The sequence below is a fragment of the Oryctolagus cuniculus genome, chromosome 1 (genome assembly GCF_964237555.1).
Source record: "Oryctolagus cuniculus chromosome 1, mOryCun1.1, whole genome shotgun sequence".
Taxonomy (NCBI): Eukaryota; Metazoa; Chordata; class Mammalia; order Lagomorpha; family Leporidae; genus Oryctolagus; species Oryctolagus cuniculus.
The window spans coordinates 2,761,658-2,775,391 of NC_091432.1; the positions used below are offsets into that span (position 1 = coordinate 2,761,658).

The 13,734-nt window shown below is 65.2% G+C and overlaps 1 protein-coding gene across 7 annotated transcripts in view; it reads right to left on the reverse strand.

Annotated features, from left to right (window-relative positions):
• The window catches only part of SHANK2 (SH3 and multiple ankyrin repeat domains 2), a 386,561-nt gene extending 377,047 nt beyond the window's left edge, over positions 1 to 9,514 (reverse strand). For 5 of the 7 annotated variants that reach the window (XM_051839167.2, XM_051839166.2, XM_051839165.2 and 2 more), the window contains exon 1: positions 9,223 to 9,514. The gene's annotated coding sequence lies outside the window, so the exon portion shown is untranslated. Of the gene's footprint in view, positions 1 to 8,486; positions 8,826 to 9,222 lie in introns of those variants that run through there. The other 2 variants (XM_051839168.2, XM_051839163.2) reach the window with 2 other exon arrangements.
• Positions 9,515 to 13,734: the final 4,220 nt, after the last annotated feature.

Consider the following 13,734-nt stretch of genomic DNA (forward strand, 5'->3'; position numbering starts at 1 on the left):
GGTTAAGTCCTGCCTTTTCTGCTTCCCGTCCAGCTTCCTGCTAATCCTCCTGGGAAGGCGGCAGATCTCGGCCCAAGCCCTGGGGTCCCCCTCAGAGGACACCTGGATGGGGGCCGATGTGCTTGGGCAGCTTGCAGAACAGGCTGGCTCCCAGGCTGCAGAGACGAGACGCGGGGCAAGGGACGGGCAGACGGAGCAGAGCCCCTCCCTCGCCCGGCACCACCCTGCAGGAACCGCCATGCCTCCCGCTCTCCGGGAACTCCGGGAGCCCTGTGCTGTCGGTTTCTATGGAGACTTCACCGCATGAGCACAGCTGAGGCACGGACACCAGGGTGGGAAGCGACTGGACCAGCAGGGCTGGGTGCAGCGTGCATGCGCCGCGGGGAGAACCCGGCCCAGCCCGCCTGCCGGTGCCCTAGCTCTCCTCCCTCGTGGAAGGAAGGGACGGGACCCCTTCCCAAACGGTGCTGCCAGACGTGGAGGTTGGAGGAGGTCATCTCGGGGGAGCTGAGAGTCCCCCGACCCAGCTTTGAAAGTCAGAACCCACGTGTTGCAGGGAGGAAGCGTGGACTGTGGGGGTGGGGGGAAACGCGGCAAACTGCCCAGCCAGCCACTCAAGCAGTGACCACAGGACCCTGCCACGCCACTCGTGGGAACACACCTGGAGGACTGGAGACACACGTCCACTCCAGAGCACACACACGGTGCTCGCTGCACCTCAGCTCCCTGCAACCAAACAGCGGAGAAGACCCAGGTCGGCTCGCCCACAGGTGCGTGTTACCGACGTCGGTCCAGCTGCCAAATGGCAAGAAAAGCATGGGGCGGCGACTCCTGTGGCCACACGATCGGCCTCAATACGCCATCCTGAGGGACAGGAGCCGGCGCAGAGACTCGCCCTGTGTGACACGCCCAGGACGGGCAAACCCACAGGGAAGAGTGGACACCAGGGGCAGGCGCCACTAGGGGGTCACCTTCCTTCTTGGGTGACGAAAACATCGCAGAGGTAAGTGCAGCACGGGGCGGGCGCTGTGGTGCAGCGGGTGAAGCCGCCACCTGTGACACTGGCATCCCAAATGGGCGCCATGTCATGTCCCGGCTGCTCCACTTCCGATCCAGCTCCCTGATCATGCGCCTGGGAAAGCAGTGGAAGATGGCTCAAGTGCTTGGGCCCCTGCACCTGTGTGGGAGACCTGGAGAAGCTCCTGGCTCCTGGCTCCAGACTGGCCCATCCCCGGCTGTTGTAGCCATCTGGGAAGCGAACCAGCAGATGGAAGCTCTCTGTGTGTGTGTGTGTGTGTCACTCAGCCTTTCAAATAAATAAGTCAATCTCTAACAAAGGAGAAGCCTGGGCTGACCAGGGCCTGCCCCGCCCTCTGGCTGTCCATCCCAGCGGGCCGGGCAGTGCTCCCAGCAGTGCCGTCTGCCAGGATGCGACCCGGCCACAGGGTATCCTCAGAACAGAGCCCTAGAAACTGCTGTCTCCCTAAGAAGCCCGCTGTGGCTATTTCGGCATGGTAACAGGTGACTAACACACTCTCCACCCTGCCCGCCCCACAACCTGGCCCTGCCAGCTACTCCCAGGCAGCCCCACATCTGCCAAGGCCTCGCTGCGTCCCTGTCCCCGCTCGGGGCCGCTTCCTTCTCCTTGGGCGGCCAGGCCACTCTGCTGAGCTTCAAGTTCCCAAGGCTCCGCCAGGCCCAGACTCTGCAGCCGGCAAGAACCCCCGGGTGCCCCCAGCACCCTGGACACTGCTGCCACAGGGCCTGCCCTTCGGGGTGGGCATCCCCCCGCGACCACCTGGAGGCCCCAGTGGGACATCACAGAGGCTTCCTGACCGGCGAGAAGAGGGACATGGCTCGTCCACAGCACGCATCTGACCACCGCACAGAGCCAGCTTTCAAATCCAGTCCCTGTGCAGCACACGGGTCCCATGCTCCTCCCCTGGCCCTCGACGTGTGGCCGAGGAGCCCCAGGGTGCCCAGCGAGGCCCTCTCGGGTCAGCCGGTGAAGCGACAGCATCGTCCCCGCAGGCAGCAGCAGCTTTTTCACGCTCACCCTCAGAGACCGCGCAACGGGTGACACCGCGACAGACGAGGGACAGTCGCCTATGCACGGAAGCCCCGCCAGGACGGCAACCCCGGCGCGCTCGGCTTTTCCTGCTTTGGAAGACAAGACGGCGGTGGCTGCTCGCGCAGGTGCACCGCGTCTGTCTCCCGTCACAAGCTCACTGCTGCTGCTTTAAATGCACTCTGATGGGGTAAACAGCAACCCACGGCTCTGGGCCCTCTACAGGCGCTTTACGGAGTCACGGGTCCTCAGACCGGCTCTCGGGGAGGCACCGAGCTGCCCCAGCAGCCTCAGCGGGCAGCCGACAGGTGTGCGGGTCTGGAGGCAGAGAAGGACCCGGGGGTTCTCCAGGTGTGGAGTGCAATCACTGCTGGTCCACTGCTCCTTGGCCTCGGTGCACTCACCTGGAAAATGGGACCAAGGGCCCCGAGCCCATTCCCAGGCTGGGCCGGGGCTGCTGGGAGTCTGTCATTGGACGCGGACGTGAGGGCCAGGTGGTCACATGCCCCTGTCACGCTCATCTTCCTGACACAAAGGCACAGAGAAGCTCCACGGGGGTAGCCAGGAGATGATCGGGGGTCTCACCTGGTCTGCAGGACTGCGCGTGCGCAGTGCCCTGTGGCCCCCGGCCCAGCTCCCCAGCTCCCCCGACCCGCAGCTGATCCCAGGATGGGCGAGGTCTCTACGCCCAGACTGCCTGATGAGCAGCTGAGGGAGTACCTGGCCTGGGGACCTGAAATGCCCACTCCGCCCCTCGTGCTGGTCTGAAAAGGGTGCCTGGCACTCACGACCCAGAGAACCGGTCAAAGGCAGGCCGTGGTTCCGGCACCCACATCCCACGGCGGAGCCCCTGGGTCTCACTCCTGGCTCTGGTTCCAGACTCCGGCTTCCTGCTAACGCACACCCTGGGAGGCAGCAGTGACAGCCCAGTCCCGGGCTCCCTGCGCCCACGTGGGCAACCAGGACCGCGTTCCCCGGCTTCTGGCTCCTGGCTTGCCCAGCCGTGTGGGCACCGGGAGAGTGAACCAGCCGACGGGACTTTATCTGTCTCTCTAATATTTTGTAAAAACAAAACAACAGATTCTAAAGAGACCAACAGCCCCCCGGGAGAACACAGCTGACTCAGAGAACACCCGGCTGTCACGGAGCTTGAGTCACAAACACAGCCATTCCCCCAAAGACTCCACACAGACAAAAGCAGGCAGCCACAGGGCAGCCATGGGACCGCCCCGAGACAGTCTTTCCACGCCTTTGGCACCTGACAAACTCCAAATGGGAGCGGTGAGGGCTACGCAGCCGAAAGAGTGGTGTTTCCTGGCCCTCGTCCCTGCGGCACTTTTAACAACACGGGTCCGGCCGTAACCGTCCTCGGAATTCCACTCCCGGCCTTGGCACCCGGCAGACAGCGCACCGCTTATCCTGGCCGTTCACCCCGCATGGCCCTACGCCAGCTCCAGCAAACATCCGGGGGTGTGATTCCAGCAGCAGTCACCTGCTGCCCGCCCAGGAACCTGGCCCCCCGGGGACCTGGCCCTCCAGCTGTGGCGACCTCAGAGCGAGGGCCGAGAGACCAGTGACCGGACGGGTCGGGTGGCTGTTGCAGCACAGTGGTTCCAGGGCGGGCGGGCGGACAGGCAAGAACTGAACACAGAGCAGCGGGTGGCTCTGGGCAACACCCTCAGGGCCTGACCCGCAGCCGGTGCCCCTGGAGCACATGGGGCGGGGGGGGGGGGTGTGGGACCGGCCCCTCTCTGGAGCCCTGTGCACCTGCTACAGGGGATAGCCCGGAGCCGGGCAGTCCCAAGAACAAGCATGGACACAGAGCAAGCTGGAGCCACAGAGGGAGAGGAGCACCTGTACCCTCGGGTGCCCCCGCTCCTCCCTCCCGGCACATCCTCTGCCTCTGGGGCAGGGAGCCAGGCCCCAAGGCTCGATTCCCACCTGTAGAATCCTGGGGGCTCCAGGCCCGGAGTCGTCCAGCCCGGGGCTCTGCACAGAACGACAGGCGCACTGCTCCAGGGGCCCCGGGGGACCCAGCGCCAGCCAAGGCAGGGGTCAGGCCTGCAGCCGTCCAGGCTTCCGGCCACTGCCCACCCTCCCACATCCCCACCTCCCAGTAAGGATTCTGGTGGTCTGTGCGCTCTCCTGGGGAAGCGGTGCAGACCCCGTTTAGGAGGGTTTGGGGCAGGAAAGCCCAAGTGTGCAGGGCAGGCAGTGGGGAAGCTCAGGGGACACATCTGCCACCACCCTCACCTTGGGGACACCTGCTGGGCCCTGCAGGAGGCTTGGGAGCAGGCACCATTAAAGCCTGGAGGGGCGCCCTTCCCTCTCCCCTCCCGCTCTCTCAGCATCCCGCCCCCCCGGAGGCTCCCCACCAAGATGGGCCCCCCAGGGAGGTGGGGTATTTGGACTAAGGCTAGGTGTGGACACCGCGACACCCACAGCCCTCTGGCTCCAGGTGCCAGCGTCCGTGGCCCACGTACGTGGGGTGCTTGGTCAGCGGTACCCGGAAGTGACCGCACCACTGTCCCACCAGGAGGAAATGCTTTCTGAGTGCACATACGTGTCCTGTGGAGACGCGGGCTGGGCTGATCAATAAGAGACCCACAAGCATGCACGTCTGCGCGGTGGGACAGAAACCCCCGGTGAGAGCGGCCGTGCGAACGCACAGGAAGCGGGGAACCGGCCGGCGCTGTGGTCTAGCGGGGAAAGCCCTCGCCTGTGCCGCCTGCATCCTGTATGGGCACCGGCTGCTCCACTTCCGATCCAGCTCTCTGCTGTGGCCTGGGAAAGCAGTAGAAGATAGTACAAGTGCTTGGGTCCCTGCACCCACGTGGGAGACCTGGAAGAAGCTCCTGGCTCCTGGCTTCAGCCAGACCCAGCGCCTGCTGTTGAGTGAACCAGCGGATGAAGCCGATCTCTCTCAAGCACGCGCCACCTCTGACTTTCATACGAGTAACAAATCTACCCTGAACCAGCCCGGAGGTTATGCGGCAGGAAGCGGTTAAGGAGGAATGCAACCCACGACCCACAACCATTTCTTTTAAAACATCAGAATTTCCCCTCCCTGGGGATGGGGCGGGGGAGACCCAGGTTCTTTGCAAATATTTAAACCTAGGGAGATGAATGCCAGGAGCTGCGGCCCAGAGTCTGCAAATGATTAACGCGGACGCTCTAAGTGCCTGCGAGGGAACTCAGGTGAACTCCTGCGGTGCTGCTGTGTGTGGACGTTTCTGAAAAATGTTGCAGGAAATGTGTGAGGATGGCGTTGTTTTCAAAGGCCACTTTTAGGGTCACTCTGAAGGCAGAGTGACAGGGAGAGGGAGGGAGGAGACAGCGAGAGAATGGGAGGGAGGGAGGGAGGGAGGGAGGGAGGGAGATCGATTTTCCACCCACTGGTTCACTCCCCAAACTGGCCACCGAGGCTGGGCCAGGCCAAGGCCAGGAGCTTCATCCGGGTCTCCCATGTGGGTGGCCAGACCAAAGTTCTTGGGCCATCGTCCACTGCTTTCCCAGGCACAACAGCAGGGAGCTAGAAAGGAGAAAGAGCAGCCGGGACATGATCAGGCACCCACATGGGACGCCAGCTTCAAAAGTGACAGCCCCCGGTGTTCTGTCTGAGGGGCCCTGACCCCGGCCTGCAGGGCCACTGCGGTGACAGCCACCTATCAGAAGGGCGGCCTCTGGGGGGGTCTCCAAACGAAGCCCTTTAAGTCAAGCACCCCGGGACTCGGGGCTCCTCCTAAAAACAAGAGCTTTCCCACACTGGTTTCCCAGGACTCCAGGGCAGAACCCCTGGGGGAGGCCAGTCCAGAATTTCCGGGGGTGGGCCGGGCAGGCTCTGTGCCCGAGGCCCCAGCCTCAGGTCAGGGTTTTTCAGCCCAATTCAACCTGCACTGAGGGACCACCCTGAGGGTCCAGGGGGCGCCTTCCCGAGGTCACCCCAAGCCCTGCCCACTGACAGCCGGAGGCCAAACGTGAGGAGCCCTGCGGGTCACGGCCCAGGCACTGCCGGCCGCCCAGCAGGCTCTTAGTAATGCCATCGCCCAGGAAGCAGCCCGCGCTTCGGCCGTCCCACAGTCCCTGCACCCTTCCTGACCCAGCAGGCTGCTGCCGCTGGGCCCGTGCCAGCTCCCGGTGCTGGGCGTGTTGGACACATCTCCTCCCTCCCTGTTGGGACTGGAAGCCCCTTGAATGGGGGAGGGGCACTTCCTGGGCCCCCACGGCCCCTCCCCCGTATTTCCAGGAGAGCTCCCAGAAGGGGCATCCGCTGTTCACCATAAACCGTCCAGCCAAATGCCAATCACATCCAGAGGTCTCCCGGGAGGCACAGCAACAGGAGGACGCATCCCGCTGCCCTGCGGCTGTGTCCTGCCGGGTGACGTGCATGGAGCCCGGCCGTCATGCAGGGATGGGGGGCTGGACGCTCCCAGGCCACCTGCGCTCTGTTCCCGGTCCTCTACGCCCTGGCTGGGTGACCCAGGCCAAGCGGCTCCACTGCCCTGGGCTTCAGGCTCCCGCCGTGTAACGTGGGAGTCACAGCGGCCGTTCCCTTTACCCGGAGAAAACAGAGAATGGACAGCGCGACTTGGTGTGGCACCTGCCGGTGCTGGGGCCAGCTCACTTCCGTGGGGGGCCGGCGATGCAGCCCTGGGAAAGCCAAGTCACCTGGACCTCTTCAGTCTTCAACACCTCACCCCCAGGCCCATTCCCAGCACCAGCTGTGCAGACAGCAACCTGGGGCCAGCTCCAACCAGGCGTGCGGCGGCCAGAGAAAAATCAAGCAATCCCAAGACCTCCCCAAGGGGCAGGCCTCCCTTCCTGAACTGCCACAGAGAGCAGCTGACCGTGCCGGGGCGGGGGGTGGACCACCAGGCCCAGGGCCTTCCCTCAACAAGCCATCCGCTCACAGAGGGTCCAGGGCAGGTGGAGATGAGGACAGGCCCCTCCGCCCCCTCCCCAGCTCGAGGCTTCTGAAGAGGCCATAGATGATCATTTCCCGGGGGGCCCGGATCTGCTGCTGGAGGCCTGAAGACCACAGAGCAGGAGGCTCGGCAGGTGGCAGGTGCCAGCGTGCAGGCGGGATCCTCACGCCCCGGGATTCCCGTAGAGGAGCAGGTGCGCCTCCATGAGCCCAGCGTGGGCAGGCCCCCGACTCGCCTGCCCGAGAGGCCACCAGAGCTCTGCCCTCAGGGCCTCTCTGGGGATGAAGCACCCACGCCCAACAGGTGCTTCTCCGCTGCCTTCGTGGTGCCGACTCGCGGCACGTTCTCCTCGGGGTCCGGCTTTGTCCCTCATTCTTGCTCCTCATCCCCGACGCCATCTCGGCCACCTGGACAGAACCCTGCACGGAGACCTGGACCACACTCCTGGGCAGGGCGAGCCCCTGATACCAGCAGAGAGACCCTGCACACAGCCCCATGTCTGCTGAAGGAATGAAGGAAGGAAGGAAGGAAGCTCCGGGGCTTCGCAGGCAAGCCAGCCCCACCCCCTCCTGGGATCTGACAGTCAAAGCAGCCAAGGGCTGTCAACAGCACCACCTAGGACCACCTTTTCCGGTAAGCCACCTTGCTCAGGGCTCTCTGCGCACCGCAGCCTCCCTCCACAGGGCACCAAGGAGGAGCCCAGCTTCCCAGCCGACCCCTCCTGGCCGGTAGAGGTGGACCCTGCAGCCACCAGACCACCTTCCCCGCAGAGGGCGCTCCCCTGCCCGCTCCGAGGATGCCCTGACATCCCAGGGAAAACCCGGCACCCGTCACCACGGAGCCCCTGACCCCAGCCCCTCAGTTAACACCGCCCCCGCCGCACCGACCCAGCCCTCTGATGCACCTGCCCATGCTTGGCACACAGTAGGGCCCCCTCTGCCCTGCAGCTCCAGGGCTCGGCAAAGGCCTTGGGCAAACCCCAGGTGCCTGTCCGACCTCCACCCCCTCCCACCCCCCGGGGACACCCAGAACCACCTGCCCACATCTTGAAGCTGAACTTAATTAGCTAGTTGACCTCATTAACAATGAAACTTGAGCTCCAAGGAAAACGAGGTCATACAAGTTTCCAACTCACTACCTCAAATTTCCTCGAGGAGAACACCATCTTCGCGAGGCCTCTGGGACTCCCCGGACCCTGCAGCAGCGACGCCCCCCGAGGACTCGGGCCTGAACCCTCCACCCGCAGGGCCCAGGCGCCCGCCCGGACACTTTGAAAGCTGGGCGGCCAAAACCCCACGGTCACTAACACCAGCTTCTTCCCCACCCAGCGCCCCCAGCCCCACGGAAACGCTCCCTCGCCCGCGCATGCGCCCCCCCCTCCGGACCCCCGCGGCGCCGAGGCCCACCGCGGGCCCCGCACCCTCCGGACCCCCGCGGCCCCGAGGCCCACCGCGGGCCCCGCACCCTCCGGACCCAGGCCGTGGGGATCGCACCTGCTGGCTCGGTCTGGCAGCCCCGGCTCAGGTGTGACGCGTGGCCGGCGTTCCCGGGGGCGCTCTCCGCTCGGCGCGGGCTAAAGTTGCCAGGGAACTTGGGCGCCGAGAGCGCGAGACCAGCCTCCCGCATAACTCACGGTGGCGCGGCCGGGCGCTGGGACCGCTGCCTGCGCCCACCCGGTCCCTGCACGCCGGCCACACACCGCGGCTGGCAGGGACCCCGCGCCACCCCGGAGCCTGGGCGCCCCAGGTGCCTCCCCGGGCCCGCATCGGCGCGCCGGCCCCGGCCTGCCGGAGTCCGCGGCTGCAGCTGCGCGCGCCAGGACAGGAGCTGTGGGCCCGCGAACCAGCCGCCGGATCCCCAGGGGCCTTACGCCCGTGGCACGGGTCCCCGCCCCCCGAGCGCCCCCTGGCGGCTCTCCGCCGGCTCAAGTCCTCCGGCTGGGGGCGGCGACCTCGCCCAGGAGACCCTGGGGCTGGTCCACCTGCGTGGTCCCGGGGACAGGGGAGGCGCGCTCCGTGCGCCCAGGACACAGGGAGGTGCTGCTGCACCCCGCGCCCTCGGCTTTCTCAAACGGGCGCTGTCCGGGGAGAAAGCCTTGGGGGGAGGGGGCATCTCCCGGCGCCCCCCCCCCCATCCCGAGCGGTTACTGCCCCTGGAATTAGAGCGCCCTCGACGCTTCCGGGAGCATGTGGGTCCCGGCCCCGCCCGCGCCCCGCGCCCCAGTCTCACCTGGCTCCGCGAGTGGGGGGCGGCGTCCACGCGCACCTGGCTCGGCTCCGGGGACACGAGCGGCGCCCAACCCAGCCCAGTCCGGCCCAACCGGAGCGCGGGAGCCGCCGGAGCCGCTGCCGCCGCCGCCGCCGCCCAGGTGTGGGGGGAGGGGGAGGGGAGCCGCGGCCCCGCCCCGCGCTGGCGCCCGCGGCCGGGGGCTCCTCGGAGGGGCGGCGCGGCCCGCACGGCGGAGAGGAGGGGCCGCTGGCCTCCAGGCACGCGCGCGGGTCCGCCTTCCCCGCCGCACCTGTGCCCGCCGGCTCCCGCGCGCGGGGTCTGTTGTAGCAACCCCGGGAGCGCCGGCGGCCGCCTGCGCCCCGCCCCGCTCCGCCCTGGCCCAACCGGCCCGGAGCTGCGTGGCTCGCGCCGCCCGCCCCCCGGAGAAACCTAGAGGCCGGCTCCCGCCCGGCAGGACTCAAATGCAGGGCCAGCCGCTGAGCGAGCGCGAACTTTGCACCTGGCTGACGGGCCCGCGGGGAGCGGAGCTACCCGGAGGCGCCGGGAACCCCACGATTGCCCGGGTTTTGGAATGGCAGGGTTTGCCCAGGCCCCCGGGGACCCCCCAGCTTAGCGCCTTGGCCGGGGGAATTCTGGTCTGGGAGCTGTGCTGGAGACGCCACCTTGCACGCGGTGCGTCTCTGAGCGAGCGCGTGGGGTCTCCGGATCCGGAGTTTTCCTGGACTGGGCGGGGCGGGGGGGCGCCAGGACCTGCAGACCCCGGGGGTCCAGGCGGTGATGGAGCGCACGGCCGCCCTGCACGCAGACCCGGGCCGCTATGTTCTGGCATCAACCTTTCAGGATATGCTTGAGAGATTTGCACGGCCGGTGACTTCTAAATTCCAAAGGCAAAGTTAAATATTTGCTCCAGTTTTTTTTGCTTGCATAATTGCCCTACATTTCAAAGAAGTCTTAAAAGCACTTAGGTTCCCCAAAAATAAATAAATGAATGAGTTGTGTTTGGGGCCAGGAGGTTTCAGGACCAATGGAGTAAAAGTTGCCGTTCCTTCCTTCAGGGCGGCTGCTGGGAGAGCCTGGGCGAAATGTCTGCTGAAGGAAGGAAGCAGCCGGCCAAGCAGAGGGACCCACACACAGCGGGGAGGCGCTGCCAGACGGGGTAGGGGCTGTGAGCGCCCTGCAAAGACACAGCTCCCCCACCCCCACCCCGCCCTGGGTGTCCAGATCCAAGGGGGCTGAGGCCAGAATTCAGCATGTGTCCCCAGGGAAGGCTCAAGGGCCAAGGCCATGCCCCCAGCTGGACGCCCCTGGGGCTACCCTCTGCTGGCCCTGTCTGAGCCCAACAAGAGTGTCCCGTGACAGCTCCGCCACTTGGCATTTGGAGGGTGGCGGTGTCCTGCGCACGCCCCAGTTTCTTTGTGTGGCTCGGGGAGATCCAGTTCTGCCGCATCCTTGAGGACTTGGACGACCTCTTCTGGAGAGGCCCTGGCAGTGGCCGGGAAGGGAGTTCAGGAGCACCACCCCCCCGCCCCCCACCAGCAGGTGCCACTGGAGACCAGACTCCCTGCTGGGGGCCGCGGGGCGGGGCCGTGCCCACTGGGCATCAGCTCAGAAAAGCAGCACCGAGCCTCCTTGTCTCTCTGCGTCAGGGCTCCCGGGTTCCGTTTCTGCAAACGGCACTGCCTGGATCCCCCCACCCGGCCACACGCACGCACACACACACTCACACACATGCACACCTGCACACACATGCACATGCATGCACTCACACGCACACACACACACAATCGGCCCTGCCTGGATCCCCCCACCCGGCCACACACACACTCACGCACACACACATGCACATGTTCACACGCATGCACACACGTGCACCCATACACATGCACACACACACAATCGGCCCTGCCTGGATCCCCCCACCCGGCCACACACACACTCACGCACACACACATGCACATGTTCACACGCATGCACACACATGCACCCATACACATGCACACACACACAATCGGCCCTGCCTGGATCCCCCCACCTGGCCACACACACACTCACGCACACACACATGCACATGTTCACACGCATGCACACACATGCACCCATACACATGCACAAACACATAAGCGGCCCTGCCTGGATCCCCCCACCCGGCCACACACACTCTCACACACATGCACACACGTGCACCCACATGCATACACAAACACACAAGCGGCCCTGCCTGCATCCCCCCACCCTGCTGCACACTCATACGCACGTACACACATGCACACACACACACGTGGCCCTGCCTGGATCCCCCACCACCCGGCCACACACACACACACATGCACTCACACACACACATGCACCCTCACACTCACATGCACACACACGCTCATGCACACACATGCATGTACTCACACATGCGCACACACACACAAGCGGCCCTGCCTACATCCCCCCACCCTGCCGCACACACACACACACACGCACGCACACACACATGGCCCTGCCTGGATCCCCCACCACCCGGCCACACACACACACATGCACTCACACGCTCACGCACACACATGCATGTACTCACACATGCACACACACACAAGCGGCCCTGCCTGGATCCCCCACCCAGCCACACACACTCACACACACACGCACTCACATGCACACACACACGCTCACACACACGCATACACGCTCACACACTCACACTCACACACACACACATACACACAAGCAGCCCTGCCTGGATCCCCCCACCTAGCCACACACACACGCACACACGCACTTACATGCACACACATGCATGCTCACACACACATGCACACACGCTCACACACTCACACACACACGCACGCACGCACTTACATGCACACACATGCATGCTCACACACACATGCACACACGCTCACACACACTCACACACACGCACACACGCACGGCCGAGTCTGAGGCGGCAGAATGAACTTGCGGAAGGAGACGATGTTTTCCATCAGGAACCCTCTCCTGGGTAAACCCTGCGACAGGAGGCCCCGTCAGCGTGATCACACGTGGCGCACGTCCGTGCTTGAGGGCTCCCCAGAAAGAGGGGCCCCTTCTAGAGAAACGGGGCTGTGGCCGCGGTGAGGCAGGTGCACCTCGGGCGCCTCTGCGGTCCTGGGAGACACAGTGTGGACGTGCGGGGCTCACACCGACCAGATGCTCCTGACATTCAGCGGCAGAACCTGTCTGTGTCGCCGGAGTCCTCGGGCTTCGGGCTGCTCCCCAAATGGGAGCGACCTGCCCACACCCCGCATCTGTAGGGGGAGGCAGAGGTTCCAGGAGGGGTGAGACTCGCCCAGGGACTGAGCTCAGAGCCAGGGAGAGGCAGGGGTGCACCGGGGAAGCCTGGGAAAGGCAGGCGCCAGCCCTGTGCCCTCCTCCCTGCTGGACTCCCCCCTGCTTTTGCAATGTTTTCTCCTCCTCTTACAGCAGGAAGCCCACCCCTCCTGTTCCCCCACACAGCAGTTACGGGACATTCCCTCCATGTTCATCGCTTCGTGACAACTCCCAGCCCAGTCCACAGACCAGATACAACCGTAACGGCCCCTCCTTGCACAATCCCACCCCTCTCCACATGCACCCCCACCCCGGGACCACCGCTCCTAGCTGGCACTCGGATTTCTGGCCGCTGATCTGCCCAGAGTGTGCTTTGCACAGAGGTGACCCCAAAGCATCCTGGGACTGAGCGGAGCAGCGGGGGACGCTGACGGGGTGGGGGGCTCTGCTTCCCCTGGGAGCGGAGATGAGAGGAGGGGCTGGCGGGCAGACGTCCTGGGGAGGATGCCAGCCCGCCGCGGCCACCGCCAGCGCGACCCCAGGCCTCCGTGTGGGTGCAAGTGCGGCCTGAGCTTGCGGGAGCTCAGGCCCCCAGGGGCTTCCCTGGGTCCTGGAGGAAGGGGGAGGGACCACCCCAACCCCTGCCCTGGGACGGGAAAATCCCACAGAGGGCCTCCTGCAGCTGCCCCCGCGGGGACCTGTGTGCTGGCGCTGAGACTCGGACAAAATCCCTTTCATGGGGGGGGGGGGCAGTCCTCCTGGCTCTGCCTGCTCACTCACTGCCTGGCTCAGCTCAAACAGAGCAGCCTGCTTCCGAGCCCTGGTTTCAGTCTTCAAGGAAACTCAGATACAGAAAGTCCTCCTGTGGTCGGGGCCGGGGGTGGGGCGGGGGCAGCACTCCGTGCAGAACCACATGGTGAGGCTAGGAGGGCTTCCAAACAGTTCGTGGGAAAATGGAATTAAAAGATAAGTTTACGGAGCCGGCGCTGGGGCACAGTGGGTAAAGCCGCCGCCTGCAGTGCCAGCATCCCTTATGGGCACCAGTTCGAGTCCTGGCTGCTCCACTTCTGATCCAGCTCTCCGCTATGGCCTGGGAAAGCAGCAAAAAATGGCTCATGTCCTTGGACCCCTGCACCCGCGTGGGAGACCCGGAGGAAGCTCCTGGCTCCTGGCTTTGGATCGGCCCAGCTCCAGCCGTTGCAGCCATTTGGGGAG